The sequence below is a fragment of the Leuciscus leuciscus genome (genome assembly GCF_965113295.1).
Source record: "Leuciscus leuciscus genome assembly, chromosome: 9".
Lineage (NCBI taxonomy): Eukaryota > Metazoa > Chordata > Actinopteri > Cypriniformes > Leuciscidae > Leuciscus > Leuciscus leuciscus.
Window position 1 is genome coordinate 14975518 of NC_138733.1, and position 22139 is coordinate 14997656.

General features: G+C 38.8%; 2 long non-coding RNA genes across 4 annotated transcripts in view; both read right to left on the reverse strand.

Moving 5' to 3' along the window:
• Window positions 1-425: 425 nt before the first annotated feature.
• LOC309507165 lies at window positions 426-2406 on the reverse strand. Of its 3 annotated transcripts, none has more exons than XR_014209060.1 (4): window positions 1884-2406; window positions 1728-1778; window positions 1520-1593; window positions 426-716 (listed from the first exon to the last, which is right to left on the reverse strand). It is a non-coding gene; the product is annotated as an uncharacterized lncRNA (long non-coding RNA). The 3 variants fall into 3 exon arrangements; XR_014209062.1 differs by having other exon boundaries at window positions 436-518; window positions 619-716; window positions 1728-2406; XR_014209061.1 differs by having other exon boundaries at window positions 1728-2406.
• An 11095-nt stretch (window positions 2407-13501) lies between these two features.
• LOC309507150 overlaps window positions 13502-22139 on the reverse strand; it is a 195185-nt gene continuing 186547 nt past the window's right edge. Inside the window, exon 2 of the long non-coding RNA XR_014209048.1 lies at window positions 13502-13685. This is a non-coding gene — a long non-coding RNA (uncharacterized lncRNA). The remainder of the gene's footprint in view (window positions 13686-22139) is intronic.

The window sequence follows — 22139 nt, forward strand, 5'->3', positions numbered from 1 at the left end:
GGCCTATTGGTAATTGCTGTGGGGAATCATTTGAAAATTGTGACTTTTGTGTGAGGGTGTGTGTATGTTAATATTTTTTTTTTTTTTTTTTGTGATTTACATACTCATCACACAGATTGAAAAACAATACCTTTATTGAACTTGTATACATTGACTGATATACACAATGCATATGGCCACAAAAACACCCTCCCCGTCCACTTTGGTGGATATTGAACCTCCTCCGGACATCCCTACGCCAAGTGGGCAACCGGGGCAACTGCAGAATGCGCAACGTTTCAGGCACCCACTGCCAAGCCCTTCCATTTTCTACTCCACACCCACACTGCCCCACAAACTTCCACAGGGATGGAATGTCCGTTTTGCTTCCACACCACCACCTGCTGAAAACCCTCTTGACCAAGGCCAAACCTGGGAGCAGGAGCTAGATCCTATGCATCTGTGCACCCCATCTGAAACTACTTCTCCAGAAATACAACATGGCTTACCTGGTTCCCTACCTGGTTTCTTTCCCACGCCTGGAAAAGAAATGCATCATCTTACTACACAACTACAAGGGAATTGGGATCGTCTATTTGAAAGTCAAACAAATCAAGAAAAGACTGTAAGTGAACTTACCTATGAAATAAAACAACTGACTTCTCACACTGGTGGGCAACTGGATGCTTTGACTGTAAAAATGGAGTCCAACCATCAGCAACTCTTCACCACCTTAACTGCAACAAAACAACAAGAAGAAACCGAGACTGATCAATTAATTAAAGCCATGAGACTGCTACTAACAGAGAAGCTACAAAAAACTGAAGCTACCATGTGTACTGAATTTCGCTTTATGGTGGAGCAACTACAACTGGAGTTACAGCAGGACATCAAGACCACCCAGCGAATTTTTCAAAAGGAGCATGAGCAACTCGCTGCAGAAGTTACCAAAGGTAACATCAAGATGAATGAACTAGACAGGAAGATAACTGAACTTCAACTTGAAATGAACAGCCTCAAAACAATCAAGGGGGATATAGAAAGGCAAAGTGAGTCCTCATCTACAACCCCACCTAACATACCTGCTGCACCAGTAGTAAGTCCAGCACATCTACTAACTCCTGCCATCAAAAGTGACCACTTAAGACTGACCTTTCCTACTTTTGGAAGATCATCTGATGACCCAGACCCGCTGCTATATCTAGCACGATGTCAAGACTTCCTAGCATTACACCCTCTTGCCGACGTTGACATTTTAGCAACTTTTCGCACAGTCCTACATGGCACAGCACGGGACTGGTGGGAGGTCGCTAGATCTTCCATAACCACTTGGGATGAATTTAAAACTGCATTTCTTTCTGCTTTTCTGTCAGAAGATTATGAAGATGAGTTGGCAGAACGAGTCCGTACCCGAACACAAGGAGAAAAGGAGACCATTCGAGATTTTGCTTTTACATACAGAGCCCTCTGCAAACGGTGGAAACCAACCTTGACAGAAACTGAAGTGGTTAAATTGATTCTCAAAAACATAAAGCCTTACCTGGCCAGTCAGTTACGTAGTCGTGTCACAACAGTGGAAGAACTCGTAAAGTTGGGTCATCAACTGGAGAAGGACTACGAGCAACAACAGCAGTATGAAACTTGTGTGAGTAAACCATCATTCCCAGATGTGTCACAAAAGCCCACAAACAGAACTGCTGACAAACCATCTTCTGTACGATGCTGGAGATGTAAAGGATATCACGCACCTGGAAACTGTCCACATTATTCAGTCACTCCTGAGAATCCACAGCACCCACCTGGTAACAGAAGAGCATTTCAACCTCACAAACATGGTAGCCAAACAACCAGTAATGCTGTAACTGCTACAACCATACCTAAAATGAAAACAACCCCGAAATTACCTTCATCTCCATCTCCTATCATTCCGCCACAGTTAGTAGTGCCTGTCTGCATTGGTGTTTGGGCAGGAAAAGCTATTGTGGACACAGGAGCAAGTTATACTATGGTGCAGGAGGAGGTGTGGAAAAAACTTACCCCACATGAGAAACTGCAACCTTGGACTTTGGGACCTTTGTATCTGGCAAATGGAGAAGCTGAAGTTCCTTTAGGATGGATACATCAACAAATTAATATACATGATCATTCTTTTACTTTACCCATTGCTGTCCTTTCTTCCAAGGCCCTTGCCTATTCAGTAGTTTTGGGTTTGGACTTCATATTTTTTAGTGGCATGCAAATCAACGTCATTGACCGACAATACTTTTTCAAGTCAAATCCAGGAGAACAACATTTGTTTCAACCTGGAAATGCCAATGTGCCTGCAAGCAGCAAATCCCAACGACAAAGAAATGAAAGAAAGCTGCAGAGTCTGTCCTTACTAAGTTCTATACCTCCTCAATCCACACTTATGTTACCATCTCCTGAGATTACAGACTTAACTCTGATTGAGAAGGCTGTGAATGATGCCCACTTACCTCCTGATGGTAAACAGCAATTGCAGGAACTTCTAGAGAGGAACACTCAAGTATGCACACTTCAACTTGGTCGTACTGATGTTCTGAAACATTACATCTACACAAGTCAGCAAGTACCCATTAAACAGAAACCGTACCGCATGTCTCCTGTCAAGCAAGCTCTGGTAAAAGAACAACTGGAAGAGATGCTTAAGACAGGAATTGTGGAACCATCACACTCGGGTTGGGCTTCTCCAGTCGTTCTTGTCCCCAAGAAAGATGGCAGTATGAGATTCTGCGTGGATTACAGGAAGTTAAATGCCATTACCGAAACAGATGCTTACCCATTGCCAAACATTACAGAGATTCTCGAATCACTTTCAGGAGCAGCAATTTTTTCCACAATAGATCTCAACAGTGGTTATTGGCAAGTGGCCATGGACCCCTCAAGTAAACCAAAAACTGCCTTCATCACTCCTTCAGGACTTTTCCAATTTAACGTTATGCCTTTTGGGCTTAGGAACGCCCCCGCGACCTTCCAAAGGTTAATGGAGACGGTATTGGGAAAATTGCGAGGAGAACAGTGTTTTGTTTACATAGATGATATAATCATCTATTCATCAGACCTAAAACAGCATCTACAAGACATTCAAACTGTCTTCCATAAGCTACAAGAAGCAGGTTTGACCATCAACTTGAAAAAAAGTAAATTCTGCCTCCAAGAAATTTCATTCCTTGGTCATGTTGTGAACACTAAAGGCATTATGGCAGACCCAAGCAAAGTTGAGGCCATTCGGTCCTATCCAGTACCCACCAACCTTAAAGAGGTACAACGGTTTCTTGGACTAGCCGGATGGTACCATCGATTTGTGCCGAATTTTTCAAAAATTGCAGAACCCATAAATGCTCTGAAAAAGAAAGGGAAAACATTTCATTGGTCAGATAAATGTCAACAGGCATTTGAGCAGCTCAAGACATGTTTGTCTTCACCCCCCATTCTTAGTCATCCAAATCTGCAGCATCCATTCACAGTATACACAGACGCTAGTGGCACGGGCTTAGGGGCTGTGTTAACACAAAGAAAAGAGCAAGGAATGGAGGAAGTTATAGCTTATGCAAGCCGAAGCTTAAACCCAGCAGAAACTAACTACTCCGTCACCGAGAAAGAGTGTTTAGCAGTCATCTGGGCGTTAGAGAAGTGGCAACATTACCTTGAGTACAGGATGTTCACAGTTGTGACTGATCACTCTGCCCTTCAGTGGGTAATGTCCTCTACTAAAACCACTGGTCGTCTCATCCGATGGGCCCTGCGTTTACAAAAGTTTGACTTTGTCATCGAATACAGAAAAGGAAAACTAAATGCAGCGCCAGATGCCCTTTCCAGAATGTCCAACTTACCTGCATGCACCTTGTTCACTAGTCTGAACAACGAAGTAGACTTCCCAATCACTGCTATGGACCTATGGGAAGAACAACATAAGGATCCTGAAATTCAAAAGATTTTCAAAGGAATAGCAGAGAATGAGCAAGCTACACCTGAACAATTTGAGATTGTTGAAGACAAGTTGTATCTCAAGACGCAACTGGCCAAAGGGCAAGTTCAGTACAGAATGTACTTACCTAAAAGCCTTATTCCTGAAATTCTTCAGCATTACCATTCACATCCTCTGAGTGGACATGGAGGTATTTTTAAAACCTACAAACGTCTACAGGATGTTGTCTTCTGGCCTAAGATGTGGACAGATGTCAAGAATTACGTTAAATGTTGTGAGAAGTGTCAAACCTACAAATATGACAATCGCAAACCTGCAGGCAAGTTACAAACTGTCACCACCACACGTCCTATGGAAATGTTAGGAGTGGACATTATGGGACCATTGCCTAGCAGCAGCCCACACCGTCACGAATACCTTCTAGTCTGTGTAGACTATTTCTCTCGGTGGGTTGAAATGTTCCCAATGCGTAAAGCAAATGCACAAACCATTGCTTTGATTCTCCGCAAGGAAATTCTTACCCGTTGGGGTGTGCCAGACTTCATCTTGTCCGATCGAGGAACACAATTCGTCTCATTACTTTTCAGAGAATTGTGTTCAAAATGGAACATTGCACAAAAATTAACGACAGCGTACCATCCACAAACGAACATGACCGAGAGAGTGAACCGCACCTTAAAATGTATGATTGCCTCTTACCTGGATGAAAACCACAAAAAATGGGACCAGTACATACCTGAGCTTCGTTTTGCTGTTAACTCCGCCATCCAAGAGAGTATTGGAATGTCACCTGCAGAACTGCAACTAGGCCGAAAGCTCCAAGGTCCAATGGACAAACGGTTCCGATCTCAAGGAAACAACCTCTCACCATCTGATCCATCTTACGATGTTGTAAACCACATAGCTCAGCTAAAGGAAAGAGCTAAAGAGAATTGCATACGAGCGAAAAAACGGCAACTGCGAAACTATAATAAAAACAGACGAGAAGTCTTGTTCAAGGAACAAGATCGCGTCTGGCTGAGGAACTTTCCACAATCCAGCGCCCAACAAAGTTTCAGTGCCAAATTAGCACCCAAGTGGAAAGGGCCTTACAGAGTAATCAAGCAGATGGGTCCAATTAATTATCAAATCGTTTTGGAATCTACGGGCGAAGATGTTAGAGTTACTCACGTCTGTAATCTGAAACCATGCTACCCCAACGCTGCTGATTTGGAGTTATATGGTAAACAAAGACTCCAGGAAATCTTTCAAGAATCCTCAGATGAGGATACAGAATTCCGGGGATTTTAAAGCATATGACTCTCACAACCTTGAGGTTGTTTTTTTCCAGCGGGGGGGAATGTGACAATTTCGTGACGAACCCGCACCTTTTAATTACGATCACATGAATGAACTGAAGTGACCAATCAGGAGACAGACAAAGGATGACGCAGAGGGTATGAAAAGGAAGCGGTAAGGAATTGAAGGGAGGGACGGTAAACGTAAAGACAGCAGGGGACTGACAGCAGACAGTCATAGCTCACGGTTCTCTTCATTCACTGCATGAATCTTTCGTCTGCTACTAAAGATCTGCGTGGAAGTGAATATTACCAGTAACGCGAGTAAGTCAAGTCCAAACGTGGAACTTTACCAAACGCACACTGTTTCGAGTTGGTAGCCTACAGTCAACAGAGGGAACGAGCCAAAAGGGATTTAATCGCCGCATTTTTGGGAACCTTCAGACACCAGCTGCCGAGCGTTGCCTGTGTTAAAGCCTTACCTCAGGTACTCACTCCAAATCCATTCCACTCAAGCCCGAAAGTCTCCTCTGTGGCGTGGTGCATTCACGTTAGTGATAAACGCACATTACGTTACACACACACACACACAAACACAAACACACACACACACACACACACACACACTCACCATTGCTCATTCTAACTCTTTCAGGATACGCTCAGAGCGAGCGTTTTTCTTTTGTTCCTGTTTTGTATGATTTGAGCGTGACGATTTTGCATATGAGTGTAAATGTGATATCTTGAGTTATATTTTGCAAATCATGGACTATTGATTACTGCGAGCCTACAACACTCGATCTACATCAAAGACATTGTGATTCGTTATTGTAACCTCTGATGTGAGAAACGTATGTTTTTATTTTGGGTTTTGTTTGTTTTGTAAAAGAATAATATAAATATTTTCCCTAAATCTTTCTTGTGGGATGTTTTGTGAAGAAGGGTATTGCTTATACAATTTGTTTTGTGTAACTGGTGGTTTATGAGCTATCCTGGTATAAATTATTATATGTGGTAGACCTTAATTCTACCTGGCGCCCGAATTAATTTAAAAATCCTTTTGCAAGGGCGTGCCACCGTTACACATCACGTGATCAACTGCTAATTCAAATGTGCTTTCGCGTGTTGGCTGACGCGGAGCCAGAGATGGACACGCTCAGCACTTGTCATATATTTATAACTATTCAGTGTTTTCAACCAAATAATGTTTATTTTAGGTTTCAGACATTTAAATTCACATAAGTAATAACAAAACAATACATTTAGAGTTGACACACTGATGTCTATGGAAGAGGCAATAATAATCCTTTCCATTATAATTAGACGACATGTTTTTTTCATATCAGATACACATTGTGTAAGTAACTTTAAAGTTTACTCTATTCTTCTCCCAGTTCACCGGCCACTTACTTTCATGTATTTCGTGAGTAGTGGATGAATTCACGATGTTGTAAATCCAACAGATCCGATTCTCTGAACAGCGGCACAAACTAACAAGGCGGCGCCCATCGTGCATATAGCTCAACTAACGCAATCATATTTTCTTTTCAGCTAACTTTTTAGGTGATTATGTCCACTGTCTGTCTTGGTTTTCTCTTGCATCTGCAAAGTCTGTTATTTTAATTATTTGTATTATTATTTTTAATCAAGTACAGTACTTCTTTTTTTTTTAAGTACAGTACAGTTTTTATTTAACTTCTAAGTACAATACATTTTCATTTAATCTTTAAGTATTTTTATTGTGTTTCACTTTTAGGTGCAATACATTTTCATTTACTCATTATTTAAGTTTTTTTATTTACCTGTATGTAAGCAGCACAGTGCAGTGTTAATGTTCAAACTGGGTTTTTACACTGTATAAAAAGGGGTTGACAATAATAAATATTCTTATAAGAAATAAAACTGCTTCGTTTTTGAGCTGTGCATAGCTATGGCTTGTATGTGATCTAAGCATAATAAGCCCCTTTCACACAGAGATTCCAGAAAATACACGGATAAAGTGACCCGGGATTTGACCCGGGTTCATTTGATTTTGGTTCATTCACACTGCCAGTGATTTTCCGGAATCAGAGAGTGCGTTCACACACAACCCGTAAAAATCCCGTAAAGACACGTGACATCGATGTGTCTTGTAATGTCTCAGCAGCGTCTTAAGTCTGCTTGCTAAAACCACGCTTGTGCATTTTTTTTTCTCTGATCCCATCATAAACTTGCGCATTACGTACTGTTTCACTAGCTAGCGAACGATCCCGGCTTCAGCGTCACGACACGGCATTATTATGGCATTTGTTCACACAGCGCACGTTATAATGTTTGATTATAAGTCAGTCAGGAATTGTTTTGGGATGAATTTTATGTATTTTAATATGCAAAGTCTCAGTCTCTGTGGTTTTAAGAGATTTCAACCCTGGGGTCGTTCAGAGGTCCTTAAGAAGGAGGTCTGTTTTAAATCATTTGTCTTGGGATTAAACAACCTCTGCCGTTATCTTGGTGGGTCCTGAGCTGTGCCATCTCTGAACCAATCAGTAATCTTCCAAACTATCTAACACTGACACGTTCTTCCTTTAGCTGGGCTCATCTCTTTGAAGCTTGCATGGCCGTAAAGTTCTTAGCTGGGGGTTTTCGTTGGTTGGTCAGTAGACTGGCTGGGGTCTGGATTTTATGGTTCTGGATTGGTGATGTGGGGTCTGAGGTGTTGAATTTTGTGTGAAATTATGCTTGAACGATTCATCTGGAAGATTCATTTGTGTTTGCTTCACCCTCAAATCCTACAATAGAATAACCATCAGACATCAACTAGTAATTTTAACATTGAAAAACTGATGCAATGTTGATTAAAAAAATGCTCCTAAAGTCTCATCCGTTTGCTCTCTTCACTTCAAACAGACGAGGAAAGCCAGGCGGGTGGGGAATAATTTAAGGTACTTTAAATGTATATGGGACACGTTGCCTGATTTAGTCTACCTGCTCAGACTGCAAACCAGCCTTCATCCTTAAAACTCTGATGATTGGAGGATCAGCGCCAGGAAGAAACTTACGTTGATGTCATATCAAGTATGTTACTTGTGACACATAAATAATTTTCATATGATGATATCAATGAAATGTAATGCATGTTCCAAAGCCTAGTGAGCTGCCAGGAGCTGTAATGTAGGTAGGAAGCAGTGCTGGGGAATCTCTTTTGACACGAGTTTCCAAGCTAATGGCTGCTCAAGTATTTAGATGCAAGCTGCTAACAAAATGTAACATTGAATATATTTTATCAGACTACTGTACAAGATGATTGAACAGATTGTGCACTAAATACTACTAATAAATATAGAAAAATGCTTCCCTTCCTTAATCTGATGGGGGGAAAAAAACTATGTCACAGGGATTTCTCTACAAGGACACAGATCAATCTGAATTGTTTTTAAAAATGTCCATTACCTGTCTTAAAAAAATATGATTCACCGAAATTAATTTCAATGTGGAAAAGTGTCTAATTCTTCTGAATATGTTCTTGTAGTGTAGCCTACTTCAAATATTAAAAATAGGCTACTGTATAGTTTTAAACAACTACAACAGATATAGAATACTACAGAGAGTATTAATATAATATTTAAATAAAAGACCACTTAAGTGCACTTAGAGTACACTTTCCTATTTAAGTACACTTTTAAAAAGTGCCTAATAATGAATGTAAACAACTTACAGAGCTATTACTTGTACCTCCTGACTGCTGCACATCCATTTCGGCGTTGATAGTGTTGATGTAGAAACGCATAAATCCAAGTCTGAGGACGTGAACGCAGCATAATCTCGTTGTTTTGAGTCAGGAGGAACTGTAAAAGGCTGCTGCTGTTTGTTTTAGGCGCTCGCTGATGGTCTGTCTACAACTCTGCATAGCCTCATGTTCGCGCTGATGACATGTGATGTCTGCGCCAGCAGGGTGTGTGGAGGTATGGAAAATATATGTTGACAGGCAGGTAGGACATCCTATCATTGCATCGTATCATTGTTCATCCAATCATTGCATCGGACCGAATACAATGATTGGACGAAAAATGATTTGGTCCTGAGTCTTCCACAGAACATATGTACATGTTTTGATATTTAGACCACTTCTATTATTGATTGCTCTCAGGAACAGTGTAACACAAAGTGTTTATGAAACAAATTGCCTACCCCAGCTTTAAGTCCTACTTAACTGAATTAAAAAACACTACAGTTCAGCTAATTAAGTAACTGAAAAACATTAGGCTTACATTCAGTTCATTTAACTATATTCTTCCTATAATATTTTTTTTAAGCATGCTTAAGTGCACTTCTTTTTCAAAAGGACTGGATTTCCTAACACTAAAAATAAGATACTGTAGTTAAAGAGAGCATTTTGTCATGCTACATCGCTACATGTAGCTTGATACTGTAAAATCTACACATTTTAAAGCAGCTAAGCTGTTGTTATGCTAGTTGGTAGAATCACTACTTTTAGTTAGTTACTTCTTGACATTGCTACAGTACGCAGCTCACTTAGTTTCACTCACAGATTCAGTCATGACACTGTCTTCGAGAGTCACTTGTGTCAGGAAACAATTACTTTACTGTGTAGCCTTCATGGGGCTTCAAAAGTTTCAGTCCCAAACCAGCAAAATGACTTTGTACAAAACAGCTTTGAAGACCTGTAATAAGTGCCAAGCAGCTGGACGAATGGAATCACTCTGAAATGCTAGCAGTGTCATACTGCACTCAGGTTCACTCAAGTCAAGTTATTCTGAATGGAGTGACATGTAAAACACCACTGTACGTTGAAGCCCACATATTTTTCTTGAGTACTCTTTTGAGAGACCGGCGGAAGTCATTGGGCATGTTTCATTTACAATCATAACAAGCAACATCCCGCTGTTTATCATCAAGTGCTAGGACTATTTTGTGTGATTGCAAAGTTTAGGAGTAAAACATTTGAATACATTTAAAACTTACAAAGTGTTTTGCTCCTAAATGTTGAGTACTAATATATTTTGATTCAGTTTATTAAGGAAGCTCTTGCTTATGCAAGAAAAAGAAAAAGAAAATGACTTCACAACAAACAAGCTCATCTCCAAATTGTTAGTCATTCATCATCTAAGGTGCCATGAGGGAGAGGCACTGATGTGTACCTCTTGTTAAACACTAGTTCATAGAGATGTCAAGCCAAATGAATGAGAGTTCATAAAGTTCCTGCATAGGTAGAGCTGCCTAATCGAATAAAATACATTAGGACAGATCATTCTGAACAAGTATATTCTGCATGCTTAATTTAAGACAACTACATTATAATGTGTTTGTTGGTTCATAGACCCCAGAATGTCTTGAAATCAGTTAATGTATCAAAACACATCATCCGAATCAGATTCAGAACGTTGATCAAAAAATAGATTGCGTACATCGAGTCCATCAACACCCCTAAGCTTCACAGTCCCGTACCTCTTCTTGTGTTGGACATTTCATTCCGTACCATTAGGCAGTTTTGATTTATATGCTGTTGAATGTTTGATGATCACTTTAGCTTACTTGTGTGAAAGCAATTTCTATTTGCTCAATCTAGATTATGCAGATATTTTTATTTGCTTAGTTTTGGATCTGGAGATTCTGTACTATTTCAGACAGCGCCCTCAACCATAAAACAGTGAAAATACAGATTGGCAAAAAAAAAAAAAAAAAAAAAAACAACAACAAAAAAACTCGTCAATGGTGGGGAACCATTCTGCCATAAATGACTGAAAATCTCATTGATGGCGGGGAAAGAGTTAAAGGAACAGGTCACCCAAAAACTTAAAATTCTGTCATAATTTAAAAACCTATATGACTTTTTTTTATTGCATGAAACCCAAAAGTAGATATTTATCAGAAAGTCCAAAGTGCAATTATCCATACAATAAAAGTAAATGGCGACCACATCCAAACAACATTGGACCCTTCTGACTTTTGTTGAATGGACAATTTGTATTGTACTGAGAATGTTCTCAAGTGAAGACATGAGAGTGAGTAAATTATATATTTATTTGTTTATTTTTGTTGAACTAATCGTTTATATCCTAATTTATCCATTGGTTTTTAAAGGAGACATATCATGCTTTTAAATCGTTCCTTTTTACATATAAATCATACATTTGTGGTCTATATAAAGCGGAACTGCAATGCTTGGGTCTGAATTCCTCATTATTATAGATCCACAGGCCCCTTTTCTACCCCTTTTCTGATGTGCGTCTGAGAGCAACTCGTTTTGGTGCAGCCTCTTTAAATGCAATTGAGACACTTCATACCCCGCCCCCTCTCCAGGTTGCAGAGGTGACACTCGGTTCAACTCCACCCCGTTCAGCCATTTTTGTAGTTTGATAGCAGAGATACAATTATCTAGCGGCACAGAAACTTTTTATTCACACGTTATTAACAAAATGTCAACAACGGAAGACTTGTCCATCCAGCCTTACATGTTCGAGCCAGAGTCGGAGCCGGAGCGAGATGAAAATGAAGATGACGAACCTGCAGAACAACGTCTTCATATGGATGGATGTATCGCAATGGTGTGTTACTGTATTTACACATGAAACTTTGGTCTTCCGACCTTTTACCACCGTATCGATTTATTTTGATTAATATGTGCGAGGGAGAGAGAGCAAGACAGCGTCTAGTTTGGAGACGGTGAAGTCTTGTTTACACCTTCGCCTGACTCCGAAGAGAGAGAGAGCGCGCGCACGCGACCGTGTCTCTCTCTCTGCTCGTTCTTTCAGTTAAACATGCGCCCTGTCACAAGCGCGGCAGTTCATCTACATTAGACGGTGTAATGAAGCGTGTGGGTTACTACATCCAACAACCGAACATTTTAACTTACCCTCTCGTAACTTCTGCATCCTTTAGCTTGGACTACAAAATTACAGCGAGAAATAAAAATGGCGGATTGCTGGAAGTGGTGGGCCGGAAGTCGATGTCCTTATTTGGCAGTTCCGCTGCAAATACTGTGACGTAATAGTTGAAAAAACGTCATAGATGACAGAAAAATCTGAACCAGTTGAAAAATATGACCAAAACAGAATCTAAAGATATCAACGAAGCACCTGAAGAGAATAATTTCTACTTTTCTGTACTTCTAAACACTCCAAATATACAACAAAATGCATTTAAGGGCTAAACAAGTGGATTTAGCATGATATGTCCCCCAGAGCCATAGAGAGAGAGAGTTGCGACACTCCCATAGACCTCCGTTGTAAATAATGGCGGCGCTTTTAACCGCCTACTTCCGGGATATGAAGATCGGAATAGTTCCAAACACTGTCATGTGGGCGTTGGACACCATTCACTTACATTGCTACGCGTCGAGTTGTTCCAGAGTTAAGTTGCCGAAATATCAACCTCTTTTGAATTGTCAACTGTCTATATTGTATCAGAGGCCCTTTGCGATGCTTATACTGGTCTTCATTTGTACATGCACAGCGTAATTATTTATATTTTATGTTGGTTGTTTCAACCAATTTTCAAGCACTGCCTGCTAGCTAATAGTTAGCTAGCGCGACTTCGTCAGCTAAGAGTTCGGTAATGAATCGCTACCACCTTTATAGCAACTTTTATTTAATTTAATTTTTTGGGATATACTAACTTTTCATTATGTTATTATTGTCTTGAGTGAAGCGGCTTGTGAGAACAATGCTGGACCTTTAGGATTGTTATGGCCATCACCAGTCCTGTCTGTTTCATGGATCACCTGCCCCTGGTTTTTGTTTTTCTTGTTCACACACACAAGCACACATTTTTGTTGTCTGTCATTGTTTAATAAAAAATATTTTATTTGAAAACCCATTTGTATCAGCCATGCTTAAATTCGTTTTTAATCTGTTATAGTTTTGATAATGTGTATGGCCTTAATCTTAAAATAATATTCTTAGTCTTAACATGATCATGTTTCACGTTGTGGTCCTGGGGGGTGGCCACTTTCATCAGAAGAAGTGAGCTAGCTTCTATGCGAATTCTGAACGGACCGCCACGGCAGACCTCTTGCGTGATCATGAAGGTAGGCTAATGGCTGAATCAAAATTTATAAGCAAAATCACGGGAATCAATAGCCTAATACAGCCCAGTTGTGCTAAAATAAATATCATGAGACGTCCATCATCAGATGAATGATATGGAAAAGTTAAGTTAGAGCCGCTAAAGCCAGTGCTACTACCCATGCGAACATGAACACTAAGCTTTTCCCTCCAAAAATATAGCTTAAAACTTATCTCCAAATGCAAAACTGACATTAACAAAATGCAATAATGCAATAACAGCTGAAAAAGTACTTGGGTGTGTGTTTTATTTTATATTTACCGTTCAATAATGCAATCGCTGCTGTCTGTCCCATAGAAGAACATGACAGCCAGCGTATGTTTTGGAACTATTGGGGCTTACATGAACCACGTGACAGCCATAGCGGCGACATCAAAGAGTGTCGCAACTCTCTCTCTCTATGGCTCTGATGTCCCCTTTTAATAGATACTATAAAGATGAACTATTAGTCCAGCATGTTTTCCTGAGGATTGCAGAATTATAAAAAAAGTTACTTTTAAAAAGGTCCCATGTCATTCCCACTTTAAAAGTTTGAGCAAGGGGATTTCAAGGGGATTGTTTTGAGAACCTGTCAAAACATAATGCAGGGTTTGCACAGAGGCTGTTATTGAAGTCTATGGGGCAGCGCTGACCAGGGTGTGTATTACAAAGTGACCTTCGGTAGGAAGTTTGAATGTTATGGTTTTATGATGCATTGTTTGAACAGCTTTATGTGACAGCTAGTGACATGGATGGCCTACCTTAGAAGTATTGTTCTTTCTCAACTCCTCAACTACAGTAGGCCTAACTTTTCTTCAGTAAATAGTAATAAAGAAAGCCTCTAGAGGATTGTGAATGAAATGTTTTATGTAATGGCCTTAGAAGAGGTCAAAAGGGTATTTCAAAATGAAATGTTTTGGAAAAGTGCAGACTAATAATACATCACATGATCAAAGATCATGTCTAAAATCTAGACTTTCCCAAAAAGTGCTGTACACAGTAGAGCTAACAGATTAGCTTAGATCATTGCAAACCAATCACCAGATCAGTATAACCAATACAGTGAAGAATACTTGAGTGGCATTGATTTTTACTCAACTGCAAGGTATAAATGTACTAGGGGTGGCACGGTACATGAAAAAACATCCGAACCGTTCGGTTCGCTTGTCTCGGTTCGGTGCGTGTGTGCGTCGCGCGGTTCGCACGGTTCGACGCATGCGCAATGTAGCCTTGTGCCCGTGCTACTGCTAATACAATGCTAAATCATAAATCAGACAAATGTAGAATAACATTACAATGTCCAGCAATCGATTTAAATAGTACACTGGGTTTACTTAGACATTTAATGAGATCAACTCCACTAGGCTAGGCTATATGTTGTTTTTTTCACGTGAATAAATAGGCTACATAGATCGACTGTTCCACGTACCGGTATGTACTTTAATGGTCCAGTGGCAGAACTTGCCAAGCGTGTCAAAGGTTCTGAGTTCTAATCTGCACTCGTATATATTTTTCTTTTTCATCAAAACCGATTATGTTTATCAGCGGTTGTATATCAAGCAGGGACAGATTTGTATGAATTTTGTTTTGTGATTTCATCGGAACGAATAGAGTAGCCTAGAGTCTCCTCAACGGACTGAAGCGCGCGTCTGAGTGAAGAATGTGCGGCCGCTGCGGTGTGTGCGCGAGCCACGAGAACACTGTATCAGCGCCACTGATCGCAACGGCAACGAGCACTTTGATCACTTGATTAAAAAAAACACATTTCAGCGCTAGATTGCTTCTTATTTAACAAACGAACGAAACGAATACTTTGCTAGTTAACTGGAAATGTTTTATTTATTTGTATTGGTACATCCGTGCTGGGACATAATATCAACCCTGGCAAAAAGTGGTGACAAATAACTGTCCGACACAGCCCACGGGAAATGAGAAGCTGCGTTTTGCAAACACACCCCATTTATGAAATAAATTAATTAATAATTAGATAATTCAGCTATATATCATATGCTGAAGTAAATTTTTGGAGTGTTAAAGATTAAAAGAAAAAACAACAACAAGAACCGTACAGAACCGAAAACCGTGACCCTAAAACCGTGATACGAACCGAACCGTGGGTTTTGTGAACCGTGCCACCCCTAAAATGTACATGTATCTTTCTCTCTCTCGGTTGTTGTGAACCGTTAGCTCCCGACAGGGAATAAACTCAGGAGTCGTGTCTGGTGCTGCACAGCTGCGGAATAGAAGTACTAAAGATTCTATGCTCAGAGGACCACAGCTGGGACATTGATAGTGTTGGAAGACAATAGACCCGCACTCGGGGTGAGGCTTGTAATACCCGGAGTTAGTAATAATGAACCTGTACCAGACCAGCGTACACCGGTGAGAGTTTATAGATGCTAAAGACCTGGTGCTTATGTGTGGTTTGAGGTAGGGATAGTAGCTTCTTGATGGGATGCCGTCACCATATTTCAGGAGAGGAATTACCTTAAAGTATTGTATTGTATTGTATTGTATTGTATTGTATTGTATTGTATTGTATTGTATTGTATTGTATTGTATTGTATTGTATTGTATTGTATGAATTCGGGAAGGTTATTACCCTGAAGGTACTGCACTATTGAATTGATAATATAGTTTTGTATTGTGTTATACTGACAACTGAAGGTTGCTCGAATTTTCTGTGGGGAAGAAGTTTAGATTAGTAGGTTGTATTCATATTGCGAATTCCCACAACAGGTCGTGATAGGTCGAAGATTATTTGATATTACTATTACTCATAACTGAACTTCTAATTTATGCTAAAATGATTTACACTATTTCATGCACTGGTCAAGTTTGAGATTTTGGGCTATTTAGCTTTTCATAACATCTTGTTTCAGACTAGTGAAAAGAAAACAATAATTGAATTGCACTTTATCTATTTGCATGTGTATATTTAAATTACAGTTCTTATCTTGAAAGGCCATTTTCTCAAAAAAAAAAAAAGAAAAAAAAAATTTCTCCTACGGTTTACAGATTTGTTCCCAATATTTTTACCGAGGGGTTTGTTAATATATAATTTGCCTGATTTTATACTTTTTTGGGGGGGATGTTTTGACCGTATTTTCTTCTTTTTTTGTGTGTGTGTGTGTGTTAAAAAGAGATCATATTTTACTCAAATTCTTTACTTAAATGTATAATTTATCATTAAAACGTCTTTTTTTATCATTAAATAATTTTTTTATCATTTAATTTATCATTAAAACTTTTTTTGTTGTATTTAATAGAAATGCCTTAATAGCGAAGTTGAACAGAAAATCAGTCAGATTCTGCATATATTTGTTCAACAACACTTAGTAAAGTAATCATGAAACTAAAATATACGTGTGTGTGTGTGTACATGTATGTATATATATGTATATAAATGTGTGTGTGTGTGTATATATATATATATATATATATATATATGTATTTATATGTATGTGTATGTGTGTGTAAATTTACACATGTAGTTCTGTAGTCATTAAAAGAGCTTCTCTAGCTGTAGAATCACATAGTGTTTGATAAATTAACCTCTAAAGGTGATGATACACAAGGCGACTTTTTGAGCAATGTTGCTGGGCAATGTTGCCGCCAACGGGCAACCAGATGAGACACAGAGCCCATGACCAATCTAACTTATCCAGATAGAAATGGTTTCAATGGGAAAGTGCCCAAGCAACAATCGCTCGGCAAGATTGCCCAGCAACATTTCTCAAAAAGTTGCCATGTGTATCATCACCTTAACAGCTGTTCAGTTCCCATTGTGTTCTTTGAGCTCATTAGGTTGCAAAATATAGTTACAAACATATTGTCTTCTGTCACGATATATGCATGCATAAAAATATGTGAATTATCAATCAAGCCCAACAATCTAATGGATATTACTTTTTATGCATAACTTGGAAACAATCAAGGTTGAGATCATAAACACCAACATCTAATCAATCTTCAATTTCAGCAAGCCAGACAGTTTATGTTAGAGTGAAGACATGATCGAACACCACGCTCTCTCCCAACTCATTTCACTTGTCAGACCAGTTGGGAGCATCAATTTCAATATATCTCTTCATCTCAAGTGATTCTGACAGCATTTAACATATTCTAAAATATTAGACGTGTCAGGGACAGAGAAGACTAATAACAAAAGAGTGGAACACCAATATGGCAAATTCATGTTTTGATCTCTGCAAAAAATAGACACAGTCAAAGTCATTAAAAAGGCCTGATGATTTACAGCTGCCGTTTTGAATATGGAGGACTATAGTCTGTAAAGCTTCATGCTTACCAAAGTAACAAATGAACAAAGGCAAATTTTACATTTTGCATTATCCTTTAAACTGGCCTCTAAAATGTGTGGCTGAGCACATTTTGAATTAAAGGAATAGTTCATCCAAAAATCAGTTATTCATATTATTATCTTTGCACCATGATGCAAGTGAATATTGATGCATATCTGTCATTTACAAATACTCACTTGCATCATGGTGCAAAGATAATAATATGAATAATAAAAAAAATCTTTTTATTTTATTTCAGCTTACATTTATTTATTTTACCATACACTGTAAAAAAATTCTAACCCTCCCAAATCAAAAAATTCAAGTGACCGATAACATCGAAATTTTTCAATTGGCCAAAGTGAAATTCTTGTTGCAATAGTCTGTTACCATTGGCTCAATGAGAAATAATACGTCAGACTAATTGAAAAATTTAGATGTTATCGGTCACTTGAAATTTTTGACTTGGGGATGTAATTTTTTTTTACAGTGTAATAATGCTGATTCCTGGACATTATTATTATTATTATTATCCATTGATTATTGAATATTTAAAAATAAAACATTGTTTGTTTCAATATTACTGCCTGAGGAAACCATAAAATACAAATAAATAATTTCTCTTATTTATTTATTTATTTTTATTATTATTGTTGTGCCAATAAAGGGTTATTTAGAGACATAAATAATCCATCTAAAAAATAAAATAAAATAAATCTCAAGAACGCCTCAAAAACTTTTGGTTGCTTATTTGATGTGTGCATAACCAGCACCTGTGGGGTTGTTTTTTTGTGAGCTCAACCCGTGGGCAATCATAGCTGTCATCGGACTCCAGTATCTGAAGAGGAGGTTGTCAAATTTACCACATAGATTGGTGGCAGCAAGGGAAAACTGTGATGTTTTGAGATGGTGAAACATGAAAGTAAGAGAGAGTGTAAATATCGGAAATGTAAAAGGGGACGCTTGTACCTGGATGTTTAAGAGGAGACCTAATAGAGCAGTAATAAAGGGACGAAGGCTGGTTCGTGTTCAGAAACACCAAAGAGGACTAGTGCACTGTATTTTTCAAATTCACACTCGATTTCATTAAGCTCTTATACTGTTATATATGTGACCAATGCAAATTATTTGAACAATATTTAGAAGAATATTGCAGCAAATACTGCACTCTGTCCATCTAAAGTATTGCCTAGTACAACGATTCTTCCTTAGTATCTTGTATTATTGGTAACAAAATACATCATGTTTTCACTGAACAATTTGCTACAAATTATTATTAATCCTGATATAGTCAATATTACTCTCCCCTCGGAATTCAAACACAAGGATACATGCACATGCAATATGTCCCAAGTCTTAAACCTCTTTTACAGTATGATACATTCAATTCAAAATATTCAAACGCCCATTCTGTAAGAATGAAGGTGAAAGATGACAGAATTATTATTCTTGTGTGAACTATTTCTTCAAAAAAGAGTTTAAAAAAATGCTTTAAATTGCTGAGTGACATCTAAAGAGACATAATTATTACCCATAAATATAGGGAAAAGAGAGGCAGACAAAGACAGAAAGAACATGTGTGATCCTATAGCAAACATGTGATTTAACTGTTAAGTGATTCTTGTGTTCTCTGTTCATTAATGTGTTTAAAACAGGCAAATCACTGTCAAAACAAGGCATTTACAACTCTATTACAGCCACTGAACCAATTAGCATATTACAGCCACTCAATAAGCATAATTTAATTAATTAATACAATCAATTGTGCCACAAGACAGTTTTATTGTCAGTTTAAGCTTCTTGTCAAAAATGTTTTGCAGAAACAGAGCTCAGATAACTGAACTGTGGGCTGTGCTTATTACAGTCCCTTATTACAGCTTATTACACTGTGGAAGAAAATTTGGGAAATTTTTTTTTTTATATATATATATCAATAAATGTACACTAACAAGTCTCAAACGTATTGCTGGATATTACAACACAAGCAACTTATTAGCACAGTAACTGAAACACAACCTGGGAACCAGGAGGAACACTTGTTTCATGGGGCAATTATATATTCTGTGGCAGTAAAACTGTAGAAAGGTAAACTATAGCAACATAAGTACAAACATTAGTACAGCATTTAAAAACTTAAAGGGCCCCTATTATGGATTTCTAAAAATGACCTTTCATTTAGTGTGTAACATAGCTCTGAGTGAATGAAAACATCCTGCAAAGTTTTAAATCAGAAAGTGTACCGTATATAAAGTTATTGTCTTTCAAAAGAAAGAGTCGACACTGAGTCAATGAAATTAATCATTTTTCAAACGAGTCATAAGCCGTTTCGTTGTGACGTCAAGACGAAACTTTAGCATATTGGCCACCCACTTATTGCGAGCACAGACACCATACTTGAACCTCAAACCTGCAGCTGATTCCTGAGGATACTGGACAGCATCATGTCGTGAAGGTAAAGCCAGTTTTTTTGTTTTTTTTTTACTGCTCAAGGACGAGCATGTGAAGAATCAGTGGTTAAAATTCATCTTTACCACGATATCACAGCTAGGGATGTCCCGATACCACTTTTTCACTTCCGATACGATACCGATGCTGCAGCTTTGGCTATTTGCCGATACTGATATCAATCCGATATTTTTATTTTATTCTTTAACTAATACTAGCCTACTAATAATAAAATATATGGAAGCACTTTGCTCAATTAGCCACATAAAAACATCTCACTCAAATGAAGAACAAATACTTCTCCAGTATATAGTCCACAACAACAGTTGATAATGAAAGACTGCCACCCTTTATTCAAAAGACCTTGAGATATGTTTGGTAATTGTGCCTGAATGAATTAAAAATGTATTTGCTATATTTCAGATCAATATATTTGTTTCCTTACAATTTTAATTAACTTTAACGTTATTCTCATCTGAATTATAAATAATGTATTTCTGTATAAAATAATACTACCATTAAAAACACATTTGATTTTCTTTTTTAATCAATGTAGAATGTGTAACTTAAAAATAAACAGATTAGTGCTCTGTTTTAGGACAAGAAATGAAAACCAATGCAATATGATGAATGTCCAAAAGATGGGATAATTTTTGCTTCTAAACAGCGTGTGTGTGTGTGTGTGTGTGTGTGTGTGTGTGTGTGTGTGTGTGTGTGTGTGTGTGTGTGTGTGTGTGTGTGTGTGTGTGTGTGTGTGTGTGTGTGTGTGTGTGTGTGATTTTGGTTGTGGTTCTCAACTCCAGTCCTCGGGACCCGCTGCTCTGCACATTTTGTATGTCTCCCTTATTTAACACACCTGAACCAGATCATCAGCTCGTCAGGAGAGACTCCATGCATAGACATGTATAGAAAGGCTAGATGGCTCAAGGCGGAGTCAGCTGTGTCGTCACTTGGCGGCCATCTTAGGTCAGGAGACTGCGCAGCTGCTCCCTGCTGCTGTGGACGGAAGGTGAGTGACATACGCCAACTAAAATGCTCGTAACTTGCTGAATTCTTGACGGATTTACAAACGGTTTGGTTTATTACAAACCTTATTAACGTGGCTATGATTTGTGCTGATGCCGTTTGTGGCTATAATTTTTCACAAGTATGCAGTTAAATAGCCGCATCCCTGACGTTTATGACACACCAAGCCGTTTGAAAATCGGTTGAAAATTGAGCAAAATATAGTTATTTCAGCACTACATGCACAATAGACTTTAATGTTATAACTGGACGAGCGGTCCTGTCCTAAGATGGCCGCCGTGTGACGTCGTCGGGTCCCATTGGCTCTCAGCGCCGGTAAGCTATCTAGCCTTTCTATACATGTCTATGACTCCATGAACTGATTTGAGTGTGTCAGATAAGAGAGACATACAAAATGTGCAGAGCAGCGGGTCCCGAGGACTGGAGTTGAGAACCACAGTTTGACAAAAGCACAATGTTGTGTTTTACACAAATATAAGTAGGCTAAACACTTTTTTGCAGTTTTAATGATGTCCTGTATGAACAAAATGACGGAGTATGTTTTTATGTTTCCACTGTTCGATCGCGCCCGTGCCTCTCTCTCTGACACACACACACGCACAAACGCACAGACGCACACACACACACACACACACACACACACACACACACACACACACACATTCCAGCATTGCAATCTTGACATCTCAGCCTGTTCATTATGCTGCGTTCACACCAAACGCGAATAGAGCGTCAAATTCACGTCTATTTCGATGCTTGAACAGTTTGAATCCATTCACGCGTCCAAAGCGAATAGGACGCGCAGCGCGCGTATAATGATAAAGCCAGCGTTTGAAGCGAAATAGACGCGCATTCAGAGCTAAGGCGGGGCTACAGATTAGGTGTCCCTAAAGAACCCGCATATGTCTATGCGCGTATCTAACAGTAGTTTCGCATTACATTAATTAATGTGCACGCGAGTTTTATTTATTTTTATATCGTGTATTCTCCGTGTAAATCCATGCACCGAACCGTGACGCACGTACGTTCAATATGAATACATACGTTCCACCCCTAATAGGTATCGGATCATATTTTTTTCTCCCCTCCGATATCCGATCTAGCGTTCTGGGCCAGTAT